Source organism: Dasypus novemcinctus, chromosome 27 (genome assembly GCF_030445035.2).
Source record: "Dasypus novemcinctus isolate mDasNov1 chromosome 27, mDasNov1.1.hap2, whole genome shotgun sequence".
Taxonomy (NCBI): domain Eukaryota; kingdom Metazoa; phylum Chordata; class Mammalia; order Cingulata; family Dasypodidae; genus Dasypus; species Dasypus novemcinctus.
Window position 1 is genome coordinate 50,915,349 of NC_080699.1, and position 14,927 is coordinate 50,930,275.

The window sequence follows — 14,927 nt, forward strand, 5'->3', positions numbered from 1 at the left end:
CCGGCCGCGCAGCCGCTTTCCCCACCGCTCAGCCCCGCCCCTGGCTGCTCAGCCCCGCCCCTGAGGCCCCGCCCCCTGAAGCCCCGCCCAGCACGCGGCGCGGCGGCGGCACCTTTCGGAGTCTCCGGTGTTCGTTTCTGGCCTGACCTGGTGCTCAGGGCCAGGCTGAGGCGCCGAACGGCGGTCCCCGTGTGTGGGCCTTCCCCATATGCGGGGGACCCCGTGTGCGGGGAGGGGCGTGTCTGGCCCGCGGGCGGGCGGGCAGCGAGCGCCGGGCGCGGAACCCTCAGGCGGGGCGCGCGGCCCCTCCTCAACCGCCGCCTGCGCGCGGCTCTAGGCGGTACGTGTGCGGGCCCCACCTGACGGCGCGGGGCGGGCGGCGGGGAGCGCCCGCGGGCCTGTGGCGGGGCGGGCGCGGGGCTGCGGGGGCCGCCGGCAGCGCGGAAAAGCGGGCGAGCGGCGTCCCCGCCCTGCGCAGCGGGAGCGCCCCGCCCGCGCGGCCGCCGAAGCTCCTGCTCGCTGGACGGTTGTGCGCGGCGCCCCCGCCGGTCCTGCGCTCTCTCTGCGGTTTGGGGCCCAGGGGGGTGGGGGGCTGCGTGGGCGAGGGCCTCGGGGCCTGCTTCAGTCTTAGCATTTTTCCAGACGCGGACAACTTGTTTATTCTGTGAGAATTAGTTGAATGAAATTACCTAGTGTACCACCTTCTCTTATCCAAGCTCTGGTTGATAGATATTTGTATTTTTTTCCAGTTTTGGTGTCCATGAACTTGCTGTGGGAATCATGGTACAGCAAGTTGTCTTGGATAGATACCTCAGAGTGGAACTAGGAACACTGATGTAAGTTTATATTTTTAAGAAACTGAGAAAATGTTTCCCAAAGTGGCAGCACCGTTTGGCATTCTCACTGGAAATATAATAAGGGCTCCAGGTTTTCCACATCTTTTTTAACAGTTGGTGTTATCTTTCTTGATTTTAGCCATTTTACTATGTCTATATAAGTCATAGCAGATTTTAATTTGTGTTTCCCTAGTGATGAAAAGAATGTTTCTTCTCTGGTGAAAGTGTTATTTACATAGTTTCCCATTTTTAAGTGCTGTTTGTCATTTTTTTAAACAAATCATTTTTATTGATACATATCAACAAACAAAGCATACAGTTCACGGCACAATCAGTGGTGTTTGGCACCATCACATAGTTGTGCATTCATCACCTCAATCTTATTAGAGCATTTTTAAATTTCAATAATAAAAGAAGTAAATCCGTCACTTCTCCATCTGTGCTTCCCCTACGGTTCACAGCTCCCATTTTTGGCTATTCTTCCAGAAATACTTTTTTTCCCCTTATAAATTGACTTATATTTACATTTTATATAAATGGAATCATACAATATGTTATACAATATATTTAGTTCACAGTAATGCTGTATTTATGGTATTGTTCTTTTGTGTTTGGCTTGCTTCACTCAATATAATTGTTCTCCAGGTTCATTGACATTGTCAAGTGTTTTTTTACTTCATTTCTTCTTCTTTTTTAAAGATTTATTTTTTATTTATTTCTTCCCCCTTCCCCACCCCAACACCAGTTGTCTGCTCTCTGTGTCCATTCACTGTATGTTCTTCTTGTGTGTGCTTATATTTTTGTCAGCGACACCCGGAATCTGTGTCTTGTTTTGTTGCGTCATCTTGCTGTGTGGGCTCTCCGTGTGTGTGGTGCCATTCCTGGGCAGGCTGTGCTTTTTTCACACTGGGTGGCTCTCCTTATGGGGTGCACTCCTTGCGCATGGGGTTCCCCTATGCGGGGGTCACCCCTGCATGGCATGGCACTTCTTGCAAAAATCAGCACTGTGCGTGGGCCAGCTCATCACATGCATCAGGAGGCCCTGGGTTTGAACCTTGGACCTCCCATGAAGTAGGCGGACACCCTATCTGTTGGGCCAAATCCATTTGACCATTTCTTCTTAAGAGCTACATAATATTCCATCGTGGGAATAAAGCACTGTTTGTTTATCCATTTGTTAGTTGATGGACATCTGGGTTGTTTCCAGCTTTTGACATCATGACTAGCACTGCTATGAACATAGGTGTGCAGATGTGTATTTGTTTCACTGCTTTCATTTCTAGGTGTAGACCCAATAGTGATAGTGCTGGGTCACTGGCAAATCTATATTCAACTTCTTTAGGAACTGCCCAACAATCCTCCACAGTGGCTGTACCATTTGCACTCCCACCAATTGTGAGTAAGAGTTCCTATCTCTCCACATCCTCTCCAACATTTGTAGTTCTCTGACTTTTTAATAGTGGCCATTCTGATAGGTGTGAAATGATATCTCTTAGTTATGATTTATATTTCCCTAATCATTACTCATATTGAACATTTTTTCGTGTGTTTTCTTGCCATTTGTATTTCTTCTTTGGACAAATGTCTATTCATGTCTTTTGCCCATTTTTAAATTCAGTCTTTTTTTTTATTATTATTATTGAGTTGTAACATCTTTTTACATATCATGGATATTAAACCCTTATTGGCCATGTGATTTCCAAGCATTTCCTCCCACTGAGGCAGCTGCTTTTTCACCCATTTGACAAAGTCCTGTGAGGTGCACACATGTTTAATTCTGAGGAGGTCCCATTTATCTATTTTTTCTTTTTTTTCATGTGCTTTGGGTGTAAGGTCCAAAAAATCACCATGTAGCACAAGGTCTTTAAGATGTTTCCCTACATTTTCTTCAAGCAGTTTTATGGTCCTCACTTTTATATTTAGGTCTCTGATTCATTTTGAGTTGATTCTTGTATAGGATGTAAGATAGGGGTTCCATTCCATTCTTTTGGTTATAGATATCCAGATCTCCCAGCATCATTTATTGAAGGGACTTTTTCCCCATTAACATGGACTTGATAGGTGTCTGAAACACTAGTTGACCATGGAGGTAAGGGTTTATTTCTGGACTCTCAATTCTATTATACTGATCGAAGAGTCTCTCTTTATGCCAGTGCCATGCTGTTTTGACCACTGTAGCTTTGTAATATGTTTCAGGGTCTGGCAGTGAAATTCCTCCCATGTTGCTCTTTTTTAGAATGCTTTTGGTTACTTGGGTGCATTTTCCCTTCCAAATGAATGTGGTAATTGCCTTTTCTATTTCTGTCAAGTAGGCCGTTGGAATTTTGATTGGTATTACATGTGAGTCTATAAATCAGTTTAGGTTGGATTGACATCTTCACGGTATTTAGTCTTCGAGTATGTGAACACGGAGTGTCATTCCATTTGTTTAGGTCATTTTACATTTCTTTTACCACTGTTTTGTAGTTTTCTGCGTATAGGTCCTGTACTTCTTTGACTAAGTTGATCCCTACATATTGAGTCTTTTTGTTGCTATTATAAATGGAATCTTCCCCCGATTTCTCCTCAGATTGTGCAGTACTACTGTACAAGAACACTGATTTCTGCATGTGGATCTTGTATTCTGCCACTTTGCTGAACTCATTTATTAGCTCATGTAGCTTTGTTATAGACATTTCAGAATTTTCTAAATATAGGATCATGTCATCTGCAAATAGTGCAAGTTTTATGTCCCCTCTTCCTATTTGGATGCCTTTATTTATTTATTTTTCTTCTCTAATTGCTCTAGCTAGAACTTGTAGTACCATGTTGAATAGCAATGGTGATAGTGGGCATCCTTGTCTTGTTCCTGATCTTAGATGGAAAGCTTTCAACATTTCCCCACTGAGTACCATGTTGGCTGTGGGTTTTTCACATATGCCTTTTATCGTATTGTGGCATTTTCCTTTTATTCATACCTTTTGAAGTGTTTTTTACTAAGAAAGAATGCTGGATTCTGTCAAATACCTTTTCTGTGTGTATTGTGATCATCATGTGTTTTTTCCCTTCAATTTTTTTAATGTGGTGTATTATGTTGATAGTTTTTTTTATGTTGAGCTAGTGTTGCATACCAGGAACAAATCCCCCTTGGTCGTGATGTGTTAAGTCTTCGATAATGCTGCTGGATTCAATTTGTCAATATTTTGTTGAGAATTTTTGCATCTCTGTGTTCATCGAAGAGATGCGTCTGTACTTTTCTTTCCTTGTAGTGTCTTTATCTGGCTTTGGTGTTATGGTGATGTTGGCTTCATAAAAAGAGTGGGGTAATTTTCCCTCCTCTTCATCATGTTGGAAGAGTTTAAACAGGATTGTTGTTAATTCTTTTTGAAATGCTTCGTAGAATTCATCTCTGAAGTCATCTGGTCCTGAGATTTTCCTTGTTGGGAGGTGTTTGATGATGGATCCAGTCTCTTTAATTGTGGTTGGTTTGTTAATTCTTGTATTTCTTGTAGTGTCAGTGTAGGTTGGTTGTGCCTTTCTAGGAATTTACCCATTTCTAGGTTGTCATTGTTGGCATACAGTTTCTCATAATATCGTCTTTTGATTCTTTTTATTTCTGTGGGGTCAGTCATTACTTCCCTCCTTTCATTTCTGATTGTATTTATTTGCCTGTTTTTCTCCTTTGCTAATCTTGCTAGCGATTTGTCAGTTTTACAGATCTTCTCAAAGAACCAGCTTTTGGTTTTGATTTTCTCAATTTTCTTTTTGTTGTTCTCAATTTCATTTATTTCTGCTCTAATCTTTATTATTTCTTTCCTTCTGCTTGCTTTGAGGATTGGTTTGCTGTTCTTTTTCCAATTTGTCTAGGTGTTCAGTTAAGTCTTTGAGTTTAGCTCTTTCTACTTTTTAAATATAGGCTTTTAGGGTTATAAATTTCCCTCTCAAGACTGGCTTTGCTGTACCCCTTAAGTTTTGGTAATTTGTGTTCTCATTTTCATTTGTCTCAATACATTTACTGATTTCACTTGCAATTTCTTCTTTGATCCACTGATCATTTAAGAGTGTGTTGTTTAGACTCCACACAGTTGCAAAGTTACCTTTTTCCTGTCTTTTTTTTTTTTAAAGATTTATTTATTTATTTAATTCCCCCCCCTCCCCTGGTTGTCTGTTCTTGGTGTCTATTTGCTGCATCTTGTTTCTTTGTCTGCTTCTGTTGTCGTCAGCGGCACGGGAAGTGTGGGCGGTGCCATTCCTGGGCAGGCTGCTCTTTCTTTTCATGCTGGGCGGCTTTTCCTCACGGGCACACTCCTTGCGCGTGGGGCTCCCCCACGCGGGGGACACCCTTGCGTGGCACGGCACTCCTTGCGCGCATCAGCACTGCGCATGGCCAGCTCCACACGGGTCAAGGAGGCCCGGGGTTTGAACCGCGGACCTCCCATGTGGTAGACGGACGCCCTAACCACTGGGCCAAAGTCCGTTTCCCTTTCCTGTCTATTCTTGATTTCCAATTTCATTCCATTATGATCTAAGAAGGTGCTTTGTATAACTTCAGTCTTTTCATATGTATTGAGACCTGCAGTGTGCCCTACATGTGGTGTATCCTGGTGAAGGATCCATGGGCATGTGAGAAGAATGTATAACCTGCTGCGTTTGGATACAGCATTCTTTGTGTCTTTTAGGTCTAACTCATTTATTATTCTTTAAGTTCTCTGTTTCCTTGTTGATCTTCTGTCCAGTTGTTCTGTCTCACAATGTGAGTGGTGTATTACAGCCTCCAGTGATTATTGTTGAGATGCCTGTTTCTCCCTTCAGTTTTGACAGCGTTTGTCTTATGTATTTTGGGGCACCCTTGTTAGGTGCATAAATATATCTTCCTGGTGGGTTGTCCTTTTTATTAATATATAATAGCCTTCTCTGACTTGTAACTTTTTTTCACTTCAAGTCTGTTTTGTCCAATAAGAGTATAGCTGTCCCTGCTCTTTTTTGGTTACTATTTGCATGGAGTATCTTTTTCCAACCTTTTACTTATAGCTGGTTTGTATCCATGAGTCAAAGGTGGGTCTCTTGTAAGCAGCATATGGATGGCTCATGTGTTTATTATCCATTACACCTCCACTGAGGCTCAGGGCCCAGTTGACACACAAACTGTCCAGAGATTCAAGTCTTATGGATGTACACCTACCAATTCCAGCATCAACTATAGGTTCAAATAAAAGAGATAGAAGAGACATGTGTAGAGAAGTCACATTTGAGTCCAACTCTGTCACACTCAGGAGCACAAACTCCAAAGGAGAATCCAATGGCCAGGCCTCAATCTCTGGAGCTATCTGCCCTGACCTTATGAGCTGGGTGTCTCTGGATCTCTCAGGTGTCCCACTATTCGTGGTAGCATCTGCTTTGGCAGTCTATGAGATCCTGTGGATATTTTTATCAGTGTAACTCTCTGATGGCCTCTTGGCTTACTTTGAAGTCTCTTAGCCATATCGACTCATGTATCTTTACATTTTCCCCATTTAGTTCAATGTCCTTTTCCAGTTGCATCATCAGCTGGTGCTTGATAGTAATCCCTCAGTGTCAGGGAGTCTCATTCCTGGGAGTCATGTCCCACATTGGGGGAGAAGGTAATGCATTTATATGCTGAGTTTGGCTTAGGGAGAGGCCACATTTGAGTAACATGAAGGCTCTCAGGAAGTAACTCTTAGGTATCCTACATCACTAGGCTAAGTTGCAAATTTAAGAGCAAAAAGCACATAAGCATAGTCATCAATCTCAAGGGTTTATCAATGGATCATCCTTTTTCACTAGTCATTGCTCCTTGGGGGATTGTTGCTGTAGCATTAGAGAATGGGGCAGAGCTCCCAAGGATAGGACTTCAGTATTCTTTCAGTTATTGTGTGAATCTCTACCCACTGTGGCAATGCCCCATGAACATTTGAACATATTTATATACCTTGTATATATCCCCAGGTGAACTTCCTCCCATATATCCCCCATCACAGACACCCCACACCAATGATCCTCCCCTACCATAATTGTAACCCTTCTGTGATCTAAAACTTCTTCAAAAATTAAGCCAAGAATATTTTCAAATTCACTTAATAGGGAAATGAAGTCATAAAAAAAGGTTTAAACATAAATAAAATACATAATTTAAGAAAACTAATACTAAAATAAGGTTAAAAAGGGTATTTAAAAAATGAAAAATACTTAAAAAATTGTTTAAGTTTTGCCTTTCATCACTGTAATATGTTTTCCTCTATGTAATATGTCTTCCATTACTTCCCCAGTATTTTACCTTTTTCATTTTGTCTTCAAAGAAGTCTTAGGTCACAGTAAAGTCACATATAGAATATACGGGACTCCCATATATACCCAACATCCTCCCCTTTTTCCCCTTTCCTTGTTAAGAACCTTTTTTACACATGGATGGTACATTTGTTAGAACTGATGTACAAATATTAAAACATAGCTGCAAACTATGGTCAGTGGTTTCTATTATGGTTTACATTTTAGACCAGATACTTTTATACATTTCTGATGAAATTTAACACTTCCTTTGCCCCCTAAATACCTACTCTTCCATTGATCCCTTTCCTCCCTCACCCTCCCCTCAGAACCCACTGTGACCACCAGGCTTCACTCCTTGAAGGACAACATTCATTATTCTTGCAACAATGCTGATGGCTTGACATAGTAATCTGTCGTCCCTTATTAGGAACCACCCATACTCTCCAGAGACTCCCTCCCCTGTGTTTGAGAACATATCAAGACTCCCCTGTATGGGAGTTCAACTCCTTTCCACTCATTATGTGGTTCTACCTCCACTGATCCAACACATTATGCCAACATCATCACTTGCACCTTCTCTAGAAGACTGCCCCAGGTATGCCCTGTCCCAAATGTACCCCCATCCAACACCCTAAACCAGTAGCCCTTCCTTGTCATATTGCCAAAACAATTTTCTCAGCATCGTAGTTTCAACCACATACCTGCCAATCCCCAGTGTTCACCTATTACCTTCCGCAACCCTTCCTCCATTTCCATGGACCAACCAAACCATCCTCCATACCTTAACTCCCTGTTAAGCTTGCACCACCCAACCCAATAGTATACCTACACCCCTGTCATATCCCTTCACTGCACAAGTACTCACACCTTATAGATTTCACCCCTATGGGCATTGGGTCACAACCTTCTTCTCCCTTTCTATTTCCTGTAAACCTATCTTCTAGACTCTAGCTCCCTGAGTTGGCTCACTTAGCTTAATTCTTGTCAAAGAGGTCATGTAATATTTGTCTTTCAATGCCTGGCTTGCTTCACTCAACATAAGGCCCTTCAGATTCATTCATGTTATCCCATGTGTTGTACTGTATTCCTTCTTACAGTTGAATAATATTCCATTGTATGTATAGACTATATTTTGATTATCCATTCATCTCTTAATGGGCATTTATGTTGATTCCAGTTTTGGCAATAGTGAATAATGCTGCTGTGAACACTGTTGTGCATAATCGGTTCTTTTTTTTTTTTTTTTTTTTTTTTTTTTGTTTTTTGTTTTTTGTTTTTTTTTTTATAATTTTTTTATTTTTTATTGACTTTGTAATAATATTACATTAAAAATATATATGTGAGGTCCCATTCAACCCCACCCCCCCACCCCCCTCTCTCCCCCCCCCCCCCAACAACACTCGTTCCCATCATCATGACACATCCATTGGATTTGGTAAGTACATCTTTGGGCACCTCTGCACCTCATATACATTGGTTCACATCATGGCCCATACTCTCCTCTATTCCATCATGTAGGCCCTGTGAGGATTTACAATGTCCGGTGATTACCTCTGAAGCACCATCCAGGGCAGCTCCATGTCCCGAAGACGCCTCCACCTCTCATCTCTTCCTGCCTTTCCCCATACCCTTTGTCCATTATGTCCACTTTTCCCAATCCAATGCCACCTCTTCTATGTGGACACTGGATTGGTTGTGTCCATTGCACCTTTATGTCAAGAGGAGGCTCAGATTCCACCTGGATGCTGGATGCAATCCTCCCATTTTCAGTTGTAATCACTCTAGGCTCCATGGTGTGGTGGTTGTCCTTCTTCACCTCCATCTTAGCTGAGTATGGTAAGTCCAATAAATCAGATTGTAGGTGCTGGAGTCTGTTGAGGCTCAGGATCTGGCTATCACATTGTCAGTCCAGAGATTCAAATCCCCTAAATATATCTTAAACCCCAACATTAACTGCACCTCCAGCACATTAGCATGAAAGTCTTATGAAGGGAGATCCCATCTGAGTCCAGATTCATCACACATAAACACCATTTCCAAAGAGGGGCCATCTGCCCTGGTAGTTAACCCCATCGGCCATGACCATAACTCCCATGGGTCTCTTTAGCCCTCAAAGGAACCAATATCTGGGGGTTGTATCTGCTTTATCTGTCTCTTTGACTCTGCTCAGTTGTGCATGAGAGCAAACCTTCTGCCAGCCTCCAGACTCTTTTTTAGAAACTCGTAGCCATATAAACTCATTTCTCCTTTCCATTTCCCCCTTACTTTAGGTCAAACAGCATTTTAAAGTCATGGTATTTTATGTAGACATGGATATTCTGCTGATCCGCATTGAACCTTCCGTATAAGGTCATTTTCCAGTTGCATCATCAGTTGGTAGTTGATAGTGGTCCCTCGTTGCCAGGGAGGCTCATCCCCGGGTGTCATGTCCCACGCTGGGGGGAAGGCATTGCATTTACATGCTGAGTTTGGCTTCGAGACTGGCCACATTTGAGTAACATGAAGGCTGACAGAAGCATAATCGGTTCTTGTCCTCGTTTTCAGTTCTTCTGAGTATATACCCAGCAGTGGAATTGATGGATCATATGGCAGAACTACAGTTAGTTTTTTGAGGAAATCCCAAACTGTCACCCACAATGGCTGGGCCATTCTACATTCCCACCAGCAGTAGATGAGGGTGTCCATTACTCCACATCCTCTCCAACACCTTAGTCCTCTGATTTTTTTAATGTGCACCAGTCTAATGGAAATAAGATAGTATCTCATTGTAGTTTTGATTTGCATTTCCCTAATAGCTAGCAATGTTGAGCATCTTTTCATATGCTTTTTAGCCTTTTGTATTTCTTCTTTGGAGAAATGTCTGTTCAAATCACTTGTCCATTTTTTAAGTTGGTTGTTTGTCCTTTTATTTTTAGGTACAGGATTTCTTTACATATGCTGGATATTAGGCTCCTATCAGATATTTGGTTACCAAATACTTTCTACCGTTGTTGAGGCTGTCTTTTCACTTTTATCACAAACTCCTTTCAGGTGCAAATGGTTTTAATTTTGAGGAGGCCCCATTTATCTATTTTTTTCTTTTGCTTCTCATGCTTTGGGTTTGAAGTTCATGAAGACATTTCCTATTACAAGGTCTTATAGAAGCTTCCCTACTTACCTTCCAAGGTCTTTATGGTCTTGGCTCTTATAATTAGATCTTTGATCCATCTTTAGTTTTTGTATAAGGTGTGAGATAGATATTCTTTTGGATATTCATATCCAGATTGAAGCACCATTTGTTGAAGAGGCCATTCGCTCCCAGTTGAGTGGGCTTGGTGGCTTTACTGAGGATCAAATGACTGTATATGCCATGATCTATATCAGAACTCTCAGTTCAGTTCCATTAGTTATTAAGTCTGTTCTTTTGCCAGTACCATGCAGTTTTGACCACTGTAGCTTTGTAGTATGCTTTAAAGTCAAGTAGTGTGATTCCTCGAATTTCATTGTACTTTGACAATATGTCTTTGAATATGCAGGGACTGTTGCCCTTCCAAATAAATTACATAGTAAGTATTTCTGATTCATTAAAAAATGCTGTGTTGGTTTTTATTGGGATTGCATATAAATCTGTAGATTAGTTTGGGTAGGATAGACATCTCAATGATATTTAGTCTTCTTATCCATGAGCAGGGAATATTCTTCCATTTATTTAAGTCTTCTTTGATTTCCTTTAGTCAGTTCTTTGTAGTTGTCTGCATATGTCATTTACTTCTTTAGTTAAATTATTCCTGGGTATTTGATTTTTTAGTTTCTATTGTAAGTGGTATTTTTTTCTTGATTTCCTCATCAGATTGCTTGTTATTGGTGTAGAGGAATGCAACTGATTTTTTCCTATTGCTCTTATAACCTTTGACTTTACTGAACTCATAATTTCTAGAAGCTTTGCTTCTGAGGGCTTTCTATGTATAGGATCATGTCGTCTGTAAATAGTTAAAAACTTTTACTTCTTCCTTTCCAATTTTGATGCCTTTTACATCTTTTTCTGGCCTCAGTGCTCATGCAAGTACTTGTAACACAATGTTAAATAAGAGCAGTGACAGTGGGCATCCTTCTCTTGTGTCCAATCTTAGATGGAAAGCTTTTAGGATTTCACCATTATCTATGATTTAGCTGTGGGTTTTTCCTGTATAGCTTATATTATGTTGAGGAAGTTTCCTTCTATTCCTATCTTTTGGAGTGTTTTAATCAGGAAAGGGTGTGTTTTGTCCAATGCTTTTCCTACATCTGTAGAGATGATCATGTGTTTTTTTTCTTTGATATCTTTATGTGGTGTATTTTATTGATTGATTTTCTTATGTTTAATGTTCCTTGTATACCCAGGATGAAAGCCATTTAGTCTTGGTATGTAATTTGCTTGATGTGCTGTTGAATATGATTAGCAAGTACTTTGTTGAAGATTTTAGCATCCAGGTTCATTAGAGAGATTGGTGTGTAATTTTCCTTTCTTGTAGCATCTTTGTTTGGGTTTGGTATTAGGGTAATGTTGGCATCCTAGACTAAGGTAGGTGATGTTCCTTCTATTTTTTCACAGAGTTTAAGCAGGATTGGTGTTAGTTCTTTCTGGAATGTTTGGTAGAATTCACATGTGAAACTGTCAGGTCCTGGGCTCTTCTTAGTTTGGAGGTTTTTGATGACTGATTCTATCCTTTACCTGTGATTGGTCTGTTGAGTTCATTTTTCTTCTTTCACCAGTGTAGGCTACTTGTGTGTTTCTAGGAATTTGCTCATTTCCTCTAAATTATTCTTTTTGCATATAATTTTTCAAAGTATCCTCTTATGATACACTTTGTTTCTGTGGGGTCAGTGGTGATTTCCCTTTCCTCATTTCTTATTTTATGTATTTGCATCTTCTTTTGTTTTCTTTGTTAGTGTAGCTAAGGGTTTGTCAATTTTATTGATCTCTAAGAACCAGGTTTTGGTTTTATTTTTTGTAATCCTTTCTTATTTTCAATTTCATTTAGTTCTGCATTAATCTTTGTTATGTTCTCCATTGTAATTCCTTTGGGGTTAGCTTGTTCTTTTTCTAGTTCCTCCAGGTGTGCAGTTAGGTGTTTGATTTTAGCACTTCTTTTTAATATCAGCATTTATGGGTATGAGCTTTCCTCTCAGTACAATTTTTGCTGCATCCCATAGATTATGCTATGTTGTGTTATTTCATTCATTTCAAGGTAGCTACTGATTTCTTTACAATTTTCTCTTCGATCCACTGATTGTCTAAGAGTGTATTGTTTAACTTCCATGTCTTTGTGCCTAATCTGCTTCTGTGCCCCTTGCTGATTTCCAGCTTCAAGTGTCATTGTGGTCAGATAAGTTACTTTGTATAATTTAAATCTTTCTGAATTCATTGAGAGCTTCTGTGGCCTAGCATGTGGTCTATCCTGGAGAATGATCCATGTGCTCTTAGAAAGATTGTATATCGCACAGTATTTGAGTATAATGTTATGTGTATGTCAATTAGGTCTAGATCCTCTAATGTATTATTTAGGGTCTTTGCTTCTTTATTGATTCTCATTGAGATGTTCTGCCTAATGGTGATAATGGCGTATTAAAGTTCCCCAGAGTAATTGTAGGGGCATATATTTCCCCACTTACTTATTTCCCTTGTTTGTCTCATGTATTTTGAGGTTCCCTGGTTCAGTGCATAAATGTTTATGATTGTTCTTTCTTCTTGATAGATTTCTTTTTTAATATATAGTGTCATTTTTTTTTGTCTCTTATAACAGTTTTGCATGCAAAGTGTATTTTGTATGGTTTTTGTATAGCTACTGTCACCCTCTTCTGATTATTGTTTGCATGTAAAATTGTTTTCCATCCATTTACTTACTATCTCCTTGCATCCCTGGGTCCTTGATGAGTTTATTGTAGGCAGCATATGGATGGTTCATATTTACTTATCCATTCCACCAATCTATGTGTCTTGACTGAAGACTTTAAACCTTTAACATTCAATGTTATTACTGTCAGGGAGTTGCTTATATTAGCCATATTTTTTAGACTTATATATGCCATAAGTTTTTATTTCTCTTCTTATCTTTTTATTCTTATACCCTCCTCCACCTCTCTTCTTTTTTCCATTTTATCCTAAAGAACTCCCTTTAGTTTTTTTTCAAAGATTTATTTTTTATTTTATTTCTCTACCCTTTCCCCCCAACCACCCCGTTGTCTGCTCTCTGTGTCCATTTGCTGCGTGTTCTTCTTTGTCCACTTCTGCTGTTGTCAACAGCATGGGAATCTGTGTTTCTTTTTGCTGCGTCATCTTGTTGTGTCAGCTCTCCGTGTGTGTGGTGCCATTCCTGGGCAGGCTGCACACTCTTTTGCACTGGGTGGCTCTCCTTACGGGGCACACTACTTGCACCTAGGGCTCCCCTACGTGGGGGGCACTCCAGTGTGGCACAGCACTCCTTGTGCACATCAGCACTGCATGTGGGCCAGCTCCACATGGGTCAAGGAGGCCTGGGGTTTGAATCGCAGACCTCCCATGTGGTAGATGAGCTCCCTATCCACTGGGCCAAGTCCACTTCCCTCCCTTTAGTATTTCTTGAATGGCAGGTTTCTTATTGACAATGCTGTTAATTTCTCTTCATCTGTTAATACATTTCAGTTTCCTTCATTTTTTGAATGCCATATTTGCTGGATAGAGATTTTTTGGCAGGAAGTTTTTTCTTTTAGCACCTTAATTCTGTCATACCACTGCCTTCTTGTCTGTATGGTTTCAGATGGGAAATCAGCACTTAGTCTTTTTGCACTTCCCTTGTATGTGATGGATCTCTTTTGCTACTTTCAGTATTCTCTCTTTGTCATGAGCATTGGACAATTTGACAAGTATATGTCTAGGGTAGAGCTGTTCGGATTTATACTTTTTGGGTTGTTTTGTACTTCTTGGACATGTACATCCCTCTCCCTCAGTAGGGTTGGGAAGTTTTCAGCCATCATTTCCTCCAGCACTGCTTCTGTCCTCTTTTTTCCTTCTCTTTTCCCTCTGGCATGCCTATAGTGCATATGTTTCTGCGATTCAAATCCTTAAGTCCCTGCTGGATTTTTTCTATCTTTTTATCCCTCTGTTTTGCTATCTGATTTCAGATGTACTGCCTTCCTCATCACTGCTTCTTTCCTCTGTCTGTTCATATGTTTTGTGCTTTCAGTGTATTTTTGATTTCCTGCACTGTGCCATTAATCACCATCATATCCATTATCCTTTTATGTATGTATATTTTCAGTTTCTTCAGTATGTTCTCCCAGTGTCTTTTTTTAAGATTTATTTTTCTCCCCTTCCTCCCCTCCCCCCAGTTGTCTCTTCTCTGTGTCCATTTGCTGTGTGTTTTCCTGTGTCTGCTTGTATTCTTGTCAGTGGCATGGGCAATCTGTGTCTTTTTGTTGCATCATCTTGCCACATCACCTCTCTGTGTGTGTGGCGATGCCCTGGGCATGCTATACTTTTTCATGCTGGACAATTCTCCTTAACGGGCACACTCCTTGCACATGGGGCTCCTCTACACAGGGGACATCCCTGCATGGCATAGCACTCATTGTGCACATCAGCACTGCACGTGGGCCAGCTCATCCCATGGGTCAGGAGGCCCTGGGTTTGAAATTTGGACCTCCTATGTGGTAGGCAGACACTCTATCCATTAAGCCAAATCCACTTCCCCCTGTGTCTTTTTAATATCCTCAATCTCTTCCTTCACTTCATTAAGTTGACTCATGATATTTGGACATCTTCGATTAGTTCCATGTTCTGTATTTCCTCCTTTTTTTCAATTTGTTCATTAGACTGGGCCATGTCTT

At 40.8% G+C, this 14,927-nt stretch overlaps 1 long non-coding RNA gene across 1 annotated transcript in view; it reads left to right on the plus strand.

The window, feature by feature from the left end:
- The first annotated feature begins 760 nt into the window (after positions 1–760).
- The window catches only part of LOC139437727 (uncharacterized), a 46,058-nt gene continuing 31,891 nt past the window's right edge, over positions 761–14,927 (plus strand). Inside the window, exon 1 of the long non-coding RNA XR_011647600.1 lies at positions 761–836. This is a non-coding gene — a long non-coding RNA (uncharacterized lncRNA). The remainder of the gene's footprint in view (positions 837–14,927) is intronic.